Source organism: Populus trichocarpa, chromosome 1 (genome assembly GCF_000002775.5).
Source record: "Populus trichocarpa isolate Nisqually-1 chromosome 1, P.trichocarpa_v4.1, whole genome shotgun sequence".
In the NCBI taxonomy this organism is placed as follows: domain Eukaryota; kingdom Viridiplantae; phylum Streptophyta; class Magnoliopsida; order Malpighiales; family Salicaceae; genus Populus; species Populus trichocarpa.
The window spans coordinates 40861009-40877563 of record NC_037285.2 but is presented as its reverse complement, the minus strand read 5'-3'; the positions used below and the strand labels follow the sequence as shown (position 1 = coordinate 40877563).

Below are 16555 nucleotides of genomic sequence, written 5' to 3'. Positions count from 1 at the left end.
TGGAAACCACACACAAAGGAGGTTCCAATCAGATTATAAATTGTTAACATGATTACATTAGTTATCTTATTCGAATGATGCTAATACTTGTAAATGTTGTCAGGCATTCATGATTATAACTTATGTTAACAACAAATCAAGTTCCTTTCATAGCTCAGGTGTCGGTTATACCATACAGTATGGGCTATGAAAGTACCAAGTATTTGTTGTACCAAGTATTACACAACATAAATCTAGATTAACCATTTAACAAGCAAAGTATTAAAAGTGAACAAGATAACAAATATAAAGCATGTTAGTATCCAACATTAAGGTCCATATTAAGTTTATATTATACTTATTCTTACACCATTAGTGTACCCTTTTCACCTTGACATAATTAACTTAGCAACACATAATGAAAGAAAGAAACATAAATAAACAAGGAAAGGAAATGAAAAGCATAAGCAAGAAATTAATATAAGCAAAACTTAAGAATTATAAAATATAAAGAGAGAGCAAGAGCATGATCTTGATCTGAACACCAAGATGCCTAAATACATGGAAAATGCCTCCTTTTATAGGCCAAAATTCAGAACTATTGATTTGTTGACTAATTGATGAGTGGGTGGCCACATCTTGACTTGGTGACAATTCTTATCTTCTTGTCTGCTAAAAACGTCATTGATAACGTCATAATTTGAATAGACTTCAATCATGAAAGTTCTAGGAAATTGTCTCATCTTTCCAGGGTAAAAATTGGAGATCATTTGGACTTTTAGAACTCGAGATATGGGCTGAACACTGAACAGTGTCTGGGCTGCAGGACAGATTCAGACTTCTTCGTTGTTGCTACAGTTTGGACTTGAAACCGGCCTTGTTAAATCTTGGGCTCCTCATGAAAGTTGTAAGCATAGGTCTTATCTTTCCATCCATATAAAGTAGACCTAAATCCGAGATCTACAGCTCCAGATATGACCCGATTACCGAACAATGTTCCAGTTTGGACTGCACCAACATCTCTTTTCTAAGTTTGGCCATCTCTTTGTCCTTTCAATTTCAGTACTTCAACTCATCAATCAATTCTTTCATTTATGTGATAGGCCTGCATTTAAGATGAACATTTACCATAAATTAAAGGTATCTTATATTATTAGATATGTTATTATAAAACATGCTTTAGTTAAGGAGTTATTGATACTTCAAGTGCAGAATGATGATATAAAACCTTGATAAAAATGCACTTTTAAGTACTAATCACACCCCCCAACCAGCTTATTACTAGTCCCTAGTAATCAAAGCATTAAAATAGAAAAACAATTTGCAAATTCCACAAAGCAAGGCATTCATCATTCAACTTCCGTTAATTTATTCAGATAAACAAACTCTCATTAAATTTATATATCTGCTCAATACCCCTTAAACAAAATATTAATAAACCTTCCTTTTTATGTGCTCAATGTATGAAAACATAGATGATGGGGCTTTTATTGGAAGAAAACAATATTTTGTTCTAATGTTTAAGGTTAACTTCCTTGGGTTGGGATTATTATCTCTTTTTTTTTTCTTCTTCTTTTTTTTTTTTCTTTTTTCTTCTTTTTGAATATATATACATATAACACAATGCATCTTTAACCCATGCAATGAGCTTTCAGCTAATGACTCCCAGACCAGTTGCTCTTAGGGCATTAGGTGTTGAGACACCCCTACGAGCTTAGTAACTCGGGTTGCAGATACTGATACGTAGATAGTGCAATGTTTGATTCCCTTAAGCTTTTCTCCTTAACCCGTGTAACAAGCTTTGGGCCAATAGCTCCCAAGTCAGTTGACTTTAGGGTATTAGGTGTTAAAACACCCCTTCGGGCTTAATTGCTTAGGTTAGGGAGGCTACGAAACCAAACTTATCTACGCTTTTATTATCATCAATTTCTTTTTGTTGTTGTTGTTTTTTTTTTTGAAAAGCATAGACTATTCCTATCCCTTAGTTGTTACCTTTAACAAAAGAACATAAATAATGTAATAATCCAATGTGCAACCCACAATCATATGTTAAAGTGTGTGTGTGAAAATGAAGGTTTAAGAATACTTGTTAAATGAGTATATGAGCAGAATCAAGTGATAACAATGCGAGAGTTTGTAAACCTGAATATTTCAAGAAGTATTCTAATAGGCCTTGTTATGAATATTGCAAATGACCATTAGAAAATGTTTACTAAGATGCGTCTCAAGAGTCAATAAAATTCCCCCTTACTCTGCCATCCTAGTAAGAACAGTTTAGCCAAATGGTTTTTTTTTTTTTTGTTTTTTTTTAAATACTACTACCTTCTCCCCCCAACCAAAACGAGACATTATCCTCAATGTCCTAAGGTAGAAAGATAGAGTATAGAAGACATCACCTGAAACAACGAACACTGACAAACCTGAAACACACTTAAACAAATATAAGAAATAACAAAACAAAATAATATGCTAATAATAAAACCAAAAGACACAAGGATTCACAAACGAAGGCTCAAATCCAATCTAAGCTTTTTACGGCTTTCTGTAGTTGACCAATTTATGCGACTCATGGAAGGATCAATTTAGTTCTGATCCTACAAAGAGCATGATCTTGATCTGAACACCAAGATGCCTAAATACATGGAAAATGCCTCCTTTTATAGGCCAAAATTCAGAACTATTGATTTGTTGACTAATTGATGAGTGGGTGGCCACATCTTGACTTGGTGACAATTCTTATCTTCTTGTCTGCTAAAAACGTCATTGATAACGTCATAATTTGAACAGACTTCAATCATGAAAGTTCTAGGAAATTGTCTCATCTTTCCAGGGTAAAAATGGGAGATCATTTGGACTTCTAGAACTCGAGATATGGGCTGAACACTGAACAGTGTCTGGGCTGCAGGACAGATTCAGACTTCTTCGTTGTTGCTACAGTTTGGACTTGAAACCGGCCTTGTTAAATCTTGGGCTCCTCATGAAAGTTGTAAGCATAGGTCTTATCTTTCCATCCATATAAAGTAGACCTAAATCCGAGATCTACAGCTCCAGATATGACCCGATTACCGAACAATGTTCCAGTTTGGACTGCACCAACATCTCTTTTCTAAGTTTGGCCATCTCTTTGTCCTTTCAATTTCAGTACTTCAACTCATCAATCAATTCTTTCATTTATGTGATAGGCCTGCATTTAAGATGAACATTTACCATAAATTAAAGGTATCTTATATTATTAGATATGTTATTATAAAACATGCTTTAGTTAAGGAGTTATTGATACTTCAAGTGCAGAATGATGATATAAAACCTTGATAAAAATGCACTTTTAAGTACTAATCATCTGTAAAAGTGCCTAGAGAAATAGTTGAAGATGTGTTAGTACAAGTCGATAAATTCATTTATCCTGTGGATTTTATTGTCTTGGATACGCAACATATTGAAGCATGTAATTCATTTCCTGTTATTTTAGGACGTCCGTTTCTTGCAACTTCTAATGCGTTGATTAATTGTAGGAATGGACTGATGAAGCTATCTTTTGGAAACATGACATTGGAGATGAATATTTTCAACATTTGCAAGCAACTTGGAGATGATAATGATTTACAGGAAGTGGACTTTACTAAAAAATTAGTTCATGATCAATTTTAAACCACTTCCAGTGAAATTGAGATTGATGAATCTGACGATTTGCAAATGGTCTATTTTCAGGAAGAATCAAAACCATGTAATTGGAGACCACAAATTGAAGAATTGCCACCATGATCAATTAAGTCCATACCTTCAAGTGTTCAACCACCAAAACCTGATTTGAAGTCGTTACCATTCAATCTCAAATACTCATTTTTGGGAGAAAATGAAACTTTTTTGGTAATAATCTCTTCAAAACTTAATGCACATCAAGAAGGTAAGTTATTACAAACTTTGAAAATGCATAAAAATGCATTAGGATGAACTATAACTGATATAAAAGGAATTAGTCCTTTGATTTGCACAAACAGGATTTATTTGGAGGAAAATGCTAAACCCTATATAGAAATGCAACGAAGGCTTAATCCTAATATGAAAGAAGTAGTGAAAAATGAAGTCATTAAACTTCTAGATAATGGAATCATTTATCCTATTTCTGACAGCAAATGGGTAAGTCATACCCAAGAAGTCTGGAGTCACTATTATAACAAATAAGAAAAATAAGTTAATTCCAACTAGGACTATTACTAGTTGGCACATGTGCATTGACTATAGGAAACTTAATTCAATGACTAGAAAAGATCATTTTCGTTTACCTTTCATGGATCAAATCCTAGAAAGAGTTGCAGGTCATGAATTTTATTATTTCCTAGATGGCTATTCAGGTTACAACCAAATTGAAATTGCATTGGAAGATCAAGAGAAGACTACTTTCACACGTCCATTTGGTACTTTTGCATATCGAAGAATGCCTTTTGGATTATGTAATGCACCAGCCACGTTTCAAAGATGCATGCTTAGCATATTTAGTGATATGGTTGAACGTTTTCTTGAGATTTTTATGGATGATTTTTCTGTTTTTGGTGATTCATTTGATGATTATTTAACTAACTTGGAAAAGGTTTTAAACAGGTGTGAAGAGAAGAATCTTGTACTGAATTGGGAAAAATGTCACTTTATGGTAACAAACGACATTGTACTTAGTCACATTGTTTCATAGAAAGGAATTGAGGTTGACAAATCTAAAATCGAGTTAATTGCTAACTTGCCAACACCAAAATCTATTAAAGATGTTAGATCATTCTTAGGACATGCTGGTTTTTATAGAAGGTTCATCAAAGATTTTAGTGTAATATCTAAACCATTGTGTAACCTTCTAACAAAGGAAAATGTTTTTGAATGGACTGAACAATGTGAAAAAGCCTTTGTTAAACTTAAAAGCTTGCTTACTTCTGCTCCTTTCATTCAACCTCTTGATTGGTCATTACCTTTTGAAATAATGTGTGATGCTAGTGATTATACCGTGGGTGTCGTCTTGGAACAAAGAAAAGATAAGAAACCTTATGTAATTTACTATGCAAGTAAAACTTTAAATAATGCTCAAATGAATTACACCACCACTAAAAAAAAATTACTTGCAGTAGTATTCGCATGTGAAAAATCCAGGTCTTATCTTGTTGGCTCACCTATTGTTGTTTTTAGTGATCATGCAGCATTGAAATATCTTCTTTCTAAGAAAGATTCTAAGGCTAGATTGGTGCGGTGGATTTTGTTACTTCAAGAATTTGATATCACAATCAAAGACAAGAAAGGCACCGAAAATGTTGTCGTAGATCATTTGTCAAGATTGACAACAGATTCGAGATCTGACATCACACTAATCGATGACTACTTTCCTGATGAATCTTTATTTTCTGTTTCTACAATGCCTTGGTTTGCTAATATTGTTAATTTTCTTGTTTTAGGACAATTGCCAGCTCATTGGAGTACCTAAGACAAAAGAAAGTTCTTGAATGAAGTGAAGAATTTTTATTGGGATGACCCTTATTTATTCAAATATTGTCATGATCAAATATTTCGAAGATGCATTCCTGACAATGAGGTAAGTAGTGTCATTAAATTTTATCATTCTGAGGCATGTGGGGGTCATTTCTCATCAAGAAAGACAACTGCAAAAATCTTACAAAGTGGATTTTACTAGCCCACCATGTTCAAGGACTCAAATGCATTCTGCAAGACTTGTGAAAATTGTCAAAAGTTAGGATCTATTTCAAAACGTCACATGATGCCTTTAAATCATATTCTTGTCATTGAAATCTTTGACTATTGGGGTATAGATTTCATGGTTCCATTTCCTCCATCATTTGGTTTCTTGTACATATTAGTCGCAGTAGATTATGTTTCAAAATGGATAGAGGCAATTCCAAGTTGAAACAATGATCACAAAACAGTGATAAAGTTTTTAAAAGAAAATATGTTGAGTCGATTTGGAATCCCTCGAGCCATGATAAGTGATGGTGGAACACATTTCTGCAACAAGCCATTTGAGTCTTTAATGAAGAAATATGAAATCACACACAAAATTGCCACCCCTTATCACCCTCAGACTAGTGGACAATTAGAGCATGCTAATAAAGAGATCAAACAGATCTTGGAGAAAACAGTGAACCTTAATAGAAAAGACTGGTCTTTAAAACTTAATGATGCACTTTGGGCTTATCGAACTGCTTATAAAACATCATTAGGTATGTCACCTTATAGATTAGTCTATGGAAAACCTTGTCACTTGCCTGTGGAACTTGAACATAAAGCTTATTGGGCTATTAAAGCTTTCAATTCTAACATTGATGATGCTAGTCAGGTGCGAAAATTACAAATAAATGAGTTTGAGAAAATAAGAAATGATGTATATGAGGATTCAAAAATTCATAAAGCAAGAATCAAAGAGTTTCATGACAAGAGAATCTTGAGAAAAACATTTGATGTTGGTCAAAAAGTTTTACTTTATAATTCTCGACTCTATTTACTTCCTGGAAAGCTAAGATCAAGATGGAGCGGTCCATTTATTGTGAAACATGTGTATCCATATGCGGCCTGTGATATCGAGAATCCAAAGAATGACAATGTTTTCAAGGTAAATGGACATCGTTTAAAAGTTTACTTTGACAATTTTCAGTTGAAAATGACTATTGAATTGAGTGATCCTGTATATAAAGATTGATTCTTTTTCTCACATTGTTTTGTGTTTTGTTTTGGTGTGAATTTTGTGTTGCTAGTCTCTCTCACCCTGGTCAAATGGCGGATAATGGTACTCCGTGACTCTTAAGTCAGTTCTTTTAGTTTCCCATGATAAATGATAGTTGTGTATATATTTGTGCAATTCTTTGCTCTTTCTCCATTCTTTGAATCTCTTCTCCAATTCTCATTTGAAAATGGACACCACTCTTAAAAAATTGAAAAAAGTATTTTCCCACTCTGCCTTATAATGCGATTACAAAAATTTCTCGTGCTAGATGTGCAAGACTGAAGTTGTTAATGAATCATGGAATTCCTGAAAGATGTTCACTGGCTAATTGAAGCAAAGGTCCAATTATTAGGCGAGTCCTCTAATTCTTTAATTTCATACATGCTTGGAATAGGTAAAAGCACTTTTACAAACAAACGTCGTGAAAAACGACTGAAAGTCTGTCACAGATGTGCCAGATGGACTTGTAATGCAACATGTCGTTCTTTAGGAATGGTATCTATAAACCGTGAAGATAAAATACAATTCATTAAGGATGGCCTGAGTAAGGGGTCTTTAAATAATCTTCTATTGACTCTTGAGACGCATCCTAGTGGAGATGTGCATCGTGCAACTCATGATTTATGGCCATAACTCCATAAAGAACATGATCGACTTAGTCTTGGGAATCTGACTAAAAAAGACCCTGTTTGCCAGTTTTTAAGAAAACTGAATGGGAAGTCTATCCGCGACCCATAGAGGGCGTTTAAGCCGTTCTTGGACGTAAAACCAAGGGAAGATGTGAGCCACAATCACAACTACTTGTACATACACATGCTTTTTCAAAATAAATAAATAAATAAAGAGAGAGAGTGAGACTCTAGTTGGCCTATATATAGGTGGTATGATTGCATTTTCAATTTCTCATCTATAAAATCTTCTCTTCCTTCCCTTCATTTCTACTCAACCCATACATTCAACAAATATAGAAGTGATAGCTTTGTGCTCTGCATGAAGGTTGCGTTGGTCTGCTGATCCTGCAGGTTGCTGCTGGATTGCTGGTCTGCTTCTGGGTCCTACTGGTTGTGTTGTTTGCAGGCTTTGTGGCCTGCTGGCCGGCATTTTTGTTGTTGTTGGGTGTGTATAAGCCCTGTTGTGGGGTCCTTTTGCTTGCTGCTATTGCTTGGCAGGTTGTTGTACAGATGTGCTTGTGGCCCAGCTGGTTGGGTTCGTTAGACTCTATTGATTTTCTGTTCTATTGAGCTCTGTTGTGGGGTCTCCTGCTGGTCCTGGTGTGCCCTGTTATGGGGCTTTGGTTCATGCAATTGGCTTGAAGTTAGTGGTCCACGCTTGATGCTGGCTCTAGGGAATCTGTTCCCTTTGGTGCTGTCACTTGGAAATCAGTTGGTCCAGGCTGTCTTGGCGCTGGTTTGCTGTTTGGTGGCTTCTGTTTCGGCTTAGTGGGGGAATGTTCCTCAAGGTCTTTTGTTCCCTGCATGAAGGATGTCATGCTATTTGTATATGGGATCTTATTCCCTTTTTTCAAGGGAGTGTGTTCCCGTTGATCTTACTATGGTTTATGCAAGGGAGTCTGTTCCCTTTGCCTGGATTTGTATGTCCTTTTGTATTGCTGGTTTCCAACTTGTACTGCAAGCTTGTCTTGCTGTTTTTAATCTATACAATACTTACATTTGATCAAAAAAAAAAACAAATATAGAAGTGTAGAAATGGCAAGTTCCTTAAGTCATCATATAAGAAATATTTGTGTTTTCGGTGGATCCAGTCCTGGGAAAGAAAAAGAGTTTTTAGAATCAGCAAATCATCTTGGTCAGGTACTAGCTGAGAGAAAGATTCATTTAGTGTATGGAAGAGGCAGCCTTGGGTTAATGGGGTGTGTGTCAATAGCTGTATTTTTAGGAGGTAGTTAGGTTTTAGGGGTCGTCCCCAAAGCTTTAGCAAAAGGGGACATCATTGGAAAAACAATTAGAGAGGAACTACAGGTCTCCACGATGTCTAATCGATTGAATGGAATGTTTAACCATGCTGACGCCTTCATTGCCTTACCAGGTGGTCTGGGCACATAAGAAGAGATTTTTCATATTTCCTCTTGGGCCCAACTGCACATTCACCATAAACTTATAGGTCTGTTAAATGTTAATGGTTTTATGATAATTTGTTGTTTTTTCTTGATCATGCTATGGAACATGAATTTCTATCTTCGGCATGACAAATCATAATCTCTGCTGCTACTGCTAAACAATTGATTGACCTACTACAATCTTTCATCCCTGTAATTGATCCCTCCATGAGTCGCATAAGTTGGTCAACTAAGGAAAGTCGTCAAAAGCTTAGATTGGATTTGAGCCTTCGTTTGTAAAAATTTTGTGTCTTTTGGTTTTATTATTGTGTTTTGTTGTTTCTTATATTTGTTTAAGTGTGTTTCAGGTTTGTCAGTGGTTGTTATTTCAGGTTATGTCTTCTATACTATATCTTTCTACCTAAGGACATTGAGGACAATGTCTCGTTTTGGTCGGGGGAAAAGGATAGTAGTTGATTTTTTTTAAAAAAAAATTTAACTAATTGTGTTTTCTATTTCATAAACCATTTGCAAAACTGTTGTTACTAGGATGGCAGAGTAAAGGAGTTTTTTTTACTCTTAAGACGCATCTTAGTAAACATTCTTAACAAGGTCTATTAGAATACTTCTTGAAATATTCAGATTTACAAACTCTCGCATTGTTATCACTTAATTCTGCTCATATACTCATTTAACAAGTATTCTTAAACCTTCATTCACACACACACTTTAACATATGATTGTGGGTTGCACATTGAATTATTATATTATTTATGTTCTTTTGTTAAAGGTAACAACTAAGGGAAGGGGATAGTATATAAAAAAAAAAATGATGATAATAAAAACATAAAGAAGTTTGATTTCGTAGCCTCCTTAACCTAAGCAATTAAGCCCGAAGGGGTGTTGTAACACCTAATACCCTAAAGTCAACTGACTTGGGAGCTATTGGCCCAACGCTTGTTACATGGGTTAAGGAGAAAAGCTTAAGGGAATCAAACATTGCACTATCTATGTATCAGCATCTACAATTCGAGTTACTAAGCTCGTAGGGGTGTCTCAACACCTAATTCCCTAAGACCAACTGGTCTGGGAGTCATTAGCTGAAAGCTCGTTACATGGGTTAAAGATGCATTGTGTTTTAAGTTATATGTATATATATTAAAAAAGAAGAAAAAGATAATAATCCTAACCTAAGGAAGTTAACCTTAAACATTAGAACAAAAAATTTGTTTTCTTCCAAGTAAAGCCCCATAACTATGTGTTGATATATTAAGCATATAAAAAGGAAGGTTTATTAATATCTTGTTTAAGAGGTATTAAGCAGATATATAAATTTAATAAGAGTTTCCTTATCTGGATAGATTAATGGAAGTTGAATGATAAATGCCTTACTTTGTGGAATTTGCAAATTGTTTTTCTATTTTAACGCTTTGATTACTAGGGACTAGTAATAAGCTGGTTGGGGGGTGTGATTAGTACTTAAAAGTGCATTTTTATCAAGGTTTTATATCATCATTTTGCACTTAAAATATCAATAACTCCTTAACTAAAACATGTTTTATAATAACATATCTAATAATATAAGATACCTTTAATTTATGGTAAATGTTCATCTTAATTGTAGGCCTATCACATAAATGAAAGGATTGATTGATGAGTTTAAGTATGGAAATTGAAAGGATAAAGAGAGGGACAAATTTAGAAAAGAGATGCTAGTTCAGTCCAAATTGGAACATTATTCGGTCATCGGGACATATCTGAAGCTGTAGATCTTGGATTTAGGTCTGCTATATATGGATGGAAAGCTAAGACATAAGCCTAAAACTTTCATGCGGAGTCCAAGATTTAAAAAGGCTGTTTTCAAGTCCAAATTATAGCAACAACGGAGAAGTCTGAATCTATCCTGCAGCCCAGACACTGTTTAGTATTCAGCCCATATCTCGAGTTCTAGAAGTCCAAATGACCTTTACTATTTTTTTCTGGAAAGCTTAGACAATTTCCTAGAACTTTCATGATTTAAGTCTGTTCAAGTTATGATGTTATCAATGACCTTTTTGGCAGACAAGAAGATAAGGATTGTCACCAAGTCAAGATGTGGCTACCCACTCAACAATTAGTCAACAAATCAATAGTTCTGAATTTTAGCCTATAAAAGGAGGCATTTGCCATGCATTTAGGAGTTTGGGTGCTTCAGATCAAGATCTTGCTCTTGTGCTCTCTCTCTTTATATTTTTGTAATGCTTAAGTTTTGCTTATATTAATCTCTTGCTTATGCTTTTCATTTCCTTTCCTTGTTTATTTATGTTTCTTTCTTTCATTATGTTTAGCTAAGTTTATCATGTCAAGGTGAAAAGGTTATACTAATAGGGTAAGAATAAGTATAATATAAACTCAACATGGACCTTAATGTTTGATACTAACATGTTTTATATTTGTTATCTTATTCACTTTTAATACTTTGCTTGTTAAATGGTTAATCTAGATTTATGTTGTATAACCCTTGGTACAACAAATACTTGGCACTTTCATAGCCCAACCGTATGGTATAACCGACACGTGTGCTATGAAAGGAACTTGATTTGTTCTTAACATAAGTTATAATCATGAATTCCTGCAACATTTACAAGTATTAGCATTATTCGAATAAGATAACTAATGTAATCATGTTAACAATTTATAATCCGATTGGAACCTCCTTTGTGTGTGGTTTCTAGTTAAGTAATAAAAAGAGTTTATACTATACTTGTTTGAAATACCATTAGTGGATCCTCTAACCTTGATAATTATTTTATCCTTGTTTAATCCTTACATCAATATCACATCTCAAAGCTCTCTTTAACTTCTTGTTGTTGTTGTTGTTGTTGTTGTTGTTGTTTATAATTTATATAGTTAACCTCATTGTGGTTCGACCCCTGTCTTGCCAGGTTATTTATTACTTTGACACTCCTGCACTTAGGAGAAGACATCAATCTTTTGGTTGTGTCAGCTCTCCTCCTCTAGATTGCTGCCATGATTTCCTCTCCTCTGATATAGCAGCAACACTAGTTTCAGCAACTTAATTTCCAGTCACACCATCAGCAACAAATGCCAGCCGCTCCTCAAAACAAGCTGCCACTATGAGCAAGAGAAATCCTCTTCTCAGCAAGATGCCATCGTGAGCAGCAGAAGGTTTCATCTCAGACATGCAATCTTTCATTTTAAAATGAACAAGCAATAGAAGTCTCTTCTTTAAGTAGTGCAACAGAAGCATCAACCGTCCTATCTTCGACTGACAACATAATCCATCAAAGGTTCCCATTGCCAGCTGAAGGTAAGTTTCAGTCCAACCCCAAGCAACATCCAGTAACTCTTCACAACACCAACTCTCCTCCTCTAGATTGCTGCTGCGATCTCCTCTCCTCTGCACCAGCTGTGAATAGCAGCACGCAACAAGCTCCAACAGGCGCTCCTCTCTCCCTACCGTGCTCCTCCAACCAATAGCTCCATTCCCTTTCCATAATAGTGAGGAGCAACAGAACCCAGAAAGGAAAAGGGAGAGAAATTAAAAAAAAGAAGACCAGGGAGAAAGGAGAAACACAGAAGAATGAAGGGAAAGTCAAGATGTTTGCCCAGCCACCGGTCTCCAGCGTCATCCGGCCGTCTCCCTCAACTTCGCCTCCGGCAGAAGCACGTCCAGGGAAGTTTTCTTCCTTGTTTGCTAAAATAATTAACCAATTATTGTTGCATGCATAAGTGAACCATACACGCATGCGTGCAGCAGTGGCCAGCCGGGTTGGGTCGGGCCAGTGACTAGGCCTAGCCATTGGGTTTAGCCCAATCCGTACAGCTGGGCTAGATCTAGCCACCAAAAAAACAAATAAAAAAATACAAATAAAAATAGCTTTTAAAAAAAAACTCAAATTTTACGGGTTTATTCATTAGCGCCAAAGTCATGAGTTCCATATTTTTAGGTTGTGCAATATTTACTAACACCAGAGTTGATAATATTTGTAAACAATTGTTCACTGACGCTAGAGTCAGGAACATCGTAGGAACAAAAAAAGAGGAAAACAAATTCTTAGCAATTTTAGACAAAACCAGCAATGTAGTCTGCCTCATGCAGGACGCTTAAGAGGTGATAGCATCTTTTCTTTCGTGCAACCAGTCTCGTACCATAGAATCTCTATTGACCAGTTAGGGTTCTAATGATCATAATAATAGGTGGCGACTCCTTCAACTAGACATTTTCCCCAAAAAAATAAGATGTCAAATATCTGTTTTTTTTTCCAAATATTTTTAACTAGTCGCCGTGATGTCCTTGTGTGATAGTTAAAATTAATTTTACATATAAGGTTGTAATTCTCGGGTTTTGTTGGTAAGGGCTTGTGTTTTGTCATCTTAAATTCTTAATTAATTGTTTCTTCTTTGAATTTAGTATCTATTAGAATTGATTTGGAGTCTTAAAGAATTGGTGTTTTTTATGTTCTTTTTTAAGATTGTAAACTAAGGGAATGAATTTTTCCCTTTTATCACTTGTTCGAGACTTTTAAATTTGTAGTGTTTTGATGTGAATTGGTGGCCAGGATGTTCTTTTTTGATAAATTAAATGTCTGAAGAAAATATTTTTCCCTTCTTAATGAGAAGAGCCAAAAACTCTACTATCTCTTACAACAAATATTGAAATGAGAGTGTTCAAGTGTGGAAGTGATTTATCTTTTAGCGAGGGTGATAACACAAGTTCAATTGTTACTTGCTCTGCATAGTAGAAGGATGTGAGGTGGCTGGTGTAGTTGTGCGTGTGTTATTACAGAAGGATGTAAGGTGGCTTCTATATTGGGCTACATTGATATCTATGAAGGTGTAGATAAGAGAGATGATAGATATAAGGTGTTTGTGGTGGCCAGAAGAAAACAAGAGAAGAGATGGAGCTAGGGTAAGATTTTCAGCAGTTAGTTTTTTTATATAAAAAAATTGTGGCAATTTTTTAATTTTTTAATTTTAACATTCCAAGAGCTTTTTAATCATTAAATAAAATATAATGACAATCTTGTAAACAATTAAATGTTTTTTGTTGGTTTGTTTTGGCATGGGATGAAGTGTTATGAAATGATGAACTTTAAAATGTAAATCATAATTTTTTAAAGAATAAAGGCAAAGGAAAAAGATGACTAAATTACAAAAAGGTCAGGTTAATTTTTCCAAAATGTTTTGACCAATTAATATTTTCAACAATCATTTGGTTGCTAGAAAATTACAAGACTGGTAGTTTGATAGGTTTGGTCGTGCAAATCTAAATCTTTCATTTTCCCCTCCAAACACCAAAATATCGTGCTAACAACCCCTATAAACTCATTTTCAATCTCAAAATACATCTAAATTAACCAAAAACAACCTTCAAAACCCAACCAAATAAAAATATCTTTATATTATTGAATTCTTAATTTTCTTTCTTATGCTATGTTAAGGCTTTTTATCACCATTGCCACACCCGGACATCGCAGCGATCGATTAAAAATTAATCTCTTAATAGAAAGAATGGATTTCTAGCATCCTATTTTTTGATGGGAAATAGTCTTGTTCGATGAGTCGCCACCTAATATTATGGTCACTAGGAACCCTAACTGGTCAATAGAGATTCTATGGTCCAGGACTGGTTACGCAAAAGGAAAGATGCTATCACCCCTTTAGCGTCCTACCTGAGGTAAGCTGCATTGCTGATTTTGTCTAAAATTATTAAAGGTTTGTTTGTGTTATGTTCTTATGGTCATCCTGTAATATTCTCGACTCTGGCGTTAATGAATATTCACCTATGAATATTTAAAACTCTGGCGTTGGTAAATATTATGCAATCCACAAAATACAGTATAATTCTTAACTCTCGCTCCAGTGAATAAACCCATAAAAATGTAGATAAAAGAGAGAAAAAAAACTATTTTTTTATTATATTTTTTTTAATTTTGGGTGGGTCTACCCAGCATGCATGGCTGGGTAGACCCAATCTTCTCGGTCTGGTCACTCGCTTAAACTAGTGAGCCGGTCGAGTAGCAGTCATGCGTGACAACGCACGCCTGCTACAGAGACAAGTGAATTATAATTCACTTCCTACAGTAGCAAGTGAATTATAATTCACAACTACTGTAGCGTGAATTATAATGCAGAAGGGGGGAAGGCAAAGAACTTACCTGATGCTGGCCATGGAGACGCTGGTGAGGGAAGACTGGTTCTCACAGTTTCACGGTGGAGAAGAAACTTCTCATGACTGAGGAGCCGGTGGACGCTGGCCTTAGGAGCGCGATGAGGAGATAAAGGGTTGCTTATTGGAGTTTGAAGTTTGCTGGAGTTGTTGGAGCTGTTGGAGCTCTTTTGCTGCTACTGGCTTGAGCTCGTTCACGGCTGCTGGAGCGAAAGAGAGCTTCTGAACGTTGCTTCGATGGAGGCTGGGACAGTCCATGACTGCCATGCTGGAGCCTCACGGTTTTTGAGCATGAAGAAGCTGCACCGCGGGAGGAAGGAAAAAAAAAGAAAAACTACACTACAAGACTTTTGCTCCTGCAGCTCAGTTTTGAGGAAGACTCTTTTCTGTTTTGCAGCTGCCTGTGGCTGGAACCATTATGTCTTCGGGTGCTGCTTCTCTGTTGCTCATGGTAGTCAGCTGGGGAGGAAAGAGAAATGTTGATGGGGGAAGAAGACCGTGTGTGGCCAGTTTGAGGGGTCGGTCGGTCGCGGAAAAAGGAAGTGAAGGGGCGGTCTGTGTATGTGTTTCCTTCGGTTTCCCCGTGGCTGAGGATTGATGGGTGGAGGCTTGTGTTTTCGGTGAGGAGGCTGAGATGAAGGATGATGGTTAACGGGGAGAGTGAGAGCGGGGAAGAGAGGCTGAAGGTCGGTGACTGGGAGGGAGAAAGACTTTTAATTTTTATTTTTTTTATGAGGAGTTGCAGCTCCTTGGGGTTGAGATTAGAGATTGAAAAATCGGTGTGATGGGGAAGAGACTGAGACCGGGGAAGAAGAGAGGAAAAAAAACTGGGAGGGAGAAACGACTCGCCTTCTTCCTCAGGAACCGTTCCAGCAGTAAATGCACCAAAACCGTTATAATTATGGACCACGTCTCCCAGCGGCTATCCCTCGCCCCCACGATGCACGAACGCTTGGCATTCTCAGGCTATATAAAAGCCAGAGAAAGGCCACGAATGATGGGGAAGGGGAGAGGATAGGAAAAAAAAACCAGTAGAGAGAAAAGGGGATGAACGAGCAGATACAGGAAGGAAACGAACGAAAGAACAGAAAAACCAAGGGAGGAGAGGACAGGAAAAAACCAGTTGAGAGAGACGGTGACGAACGAGCAAATACAGGAAGGACGAACCAGAGAAAAAAACACAGAGGCAGAGTGAAACAGAGGAAAGGGACTGTAGAATCTCCTTCAAAACTCCAGCAACCGGGAGCAAGCTCATGCCAACATAGAACACAGGAACAAAAAAACACAGACGAACAGACGACACATACACTAAGAACAGGATGAGCACCACAAGAATACCAGGCAGACACTAAGGGAGACAGGGAGAACAAGATAAGAAAAAAGAAGCCAAGCAAAGAAAAGCAAGACCAGAGGAGAAGCGCACAAAGAACAGAGGCAGAGGGGAAGAAAGTAGCTTCGGCCAGTCCTCCATCACGTCTTTTGTTTTTTTTTGTTTTTTTTTTGTTTTTTTACCGAATGAGTCTAGTTATTTTTGTCAATCCAGACCTAGTTATGTAAGATCTAGGGTCAACTTGGTAATTCATTAATTTGAGATCTGATAGGGGTTTGTTTATGATAAAATTTAGGTTTTTTCTTT

At 36.2% G+C, this 16555-nt stretch overlaps 1 long non-coding RNA gene across 1 annotated transcript; it reads right to left on the bottom strand.

Annotated features, from left to right (window-relative positions):
* Window positions 1–460: 460 nt before the first annotated feature.
* LOC127905558 (uncharacterized) lies at window positions 461–16423 on the bottom strand. Its single transcript, XR_008059705.1, has 2 exons — window positions 14909–16423; window positions 461–3163 (listed from the first exon to the last, which is right to left on the bottom strand). It is a non-coding gene; the product is annotated as an uncharacterized LOC127905558 (long non-coding RNA).
* Between the last annotated feature and the right edge of the window lie 132 nt (window positions 16424–16555).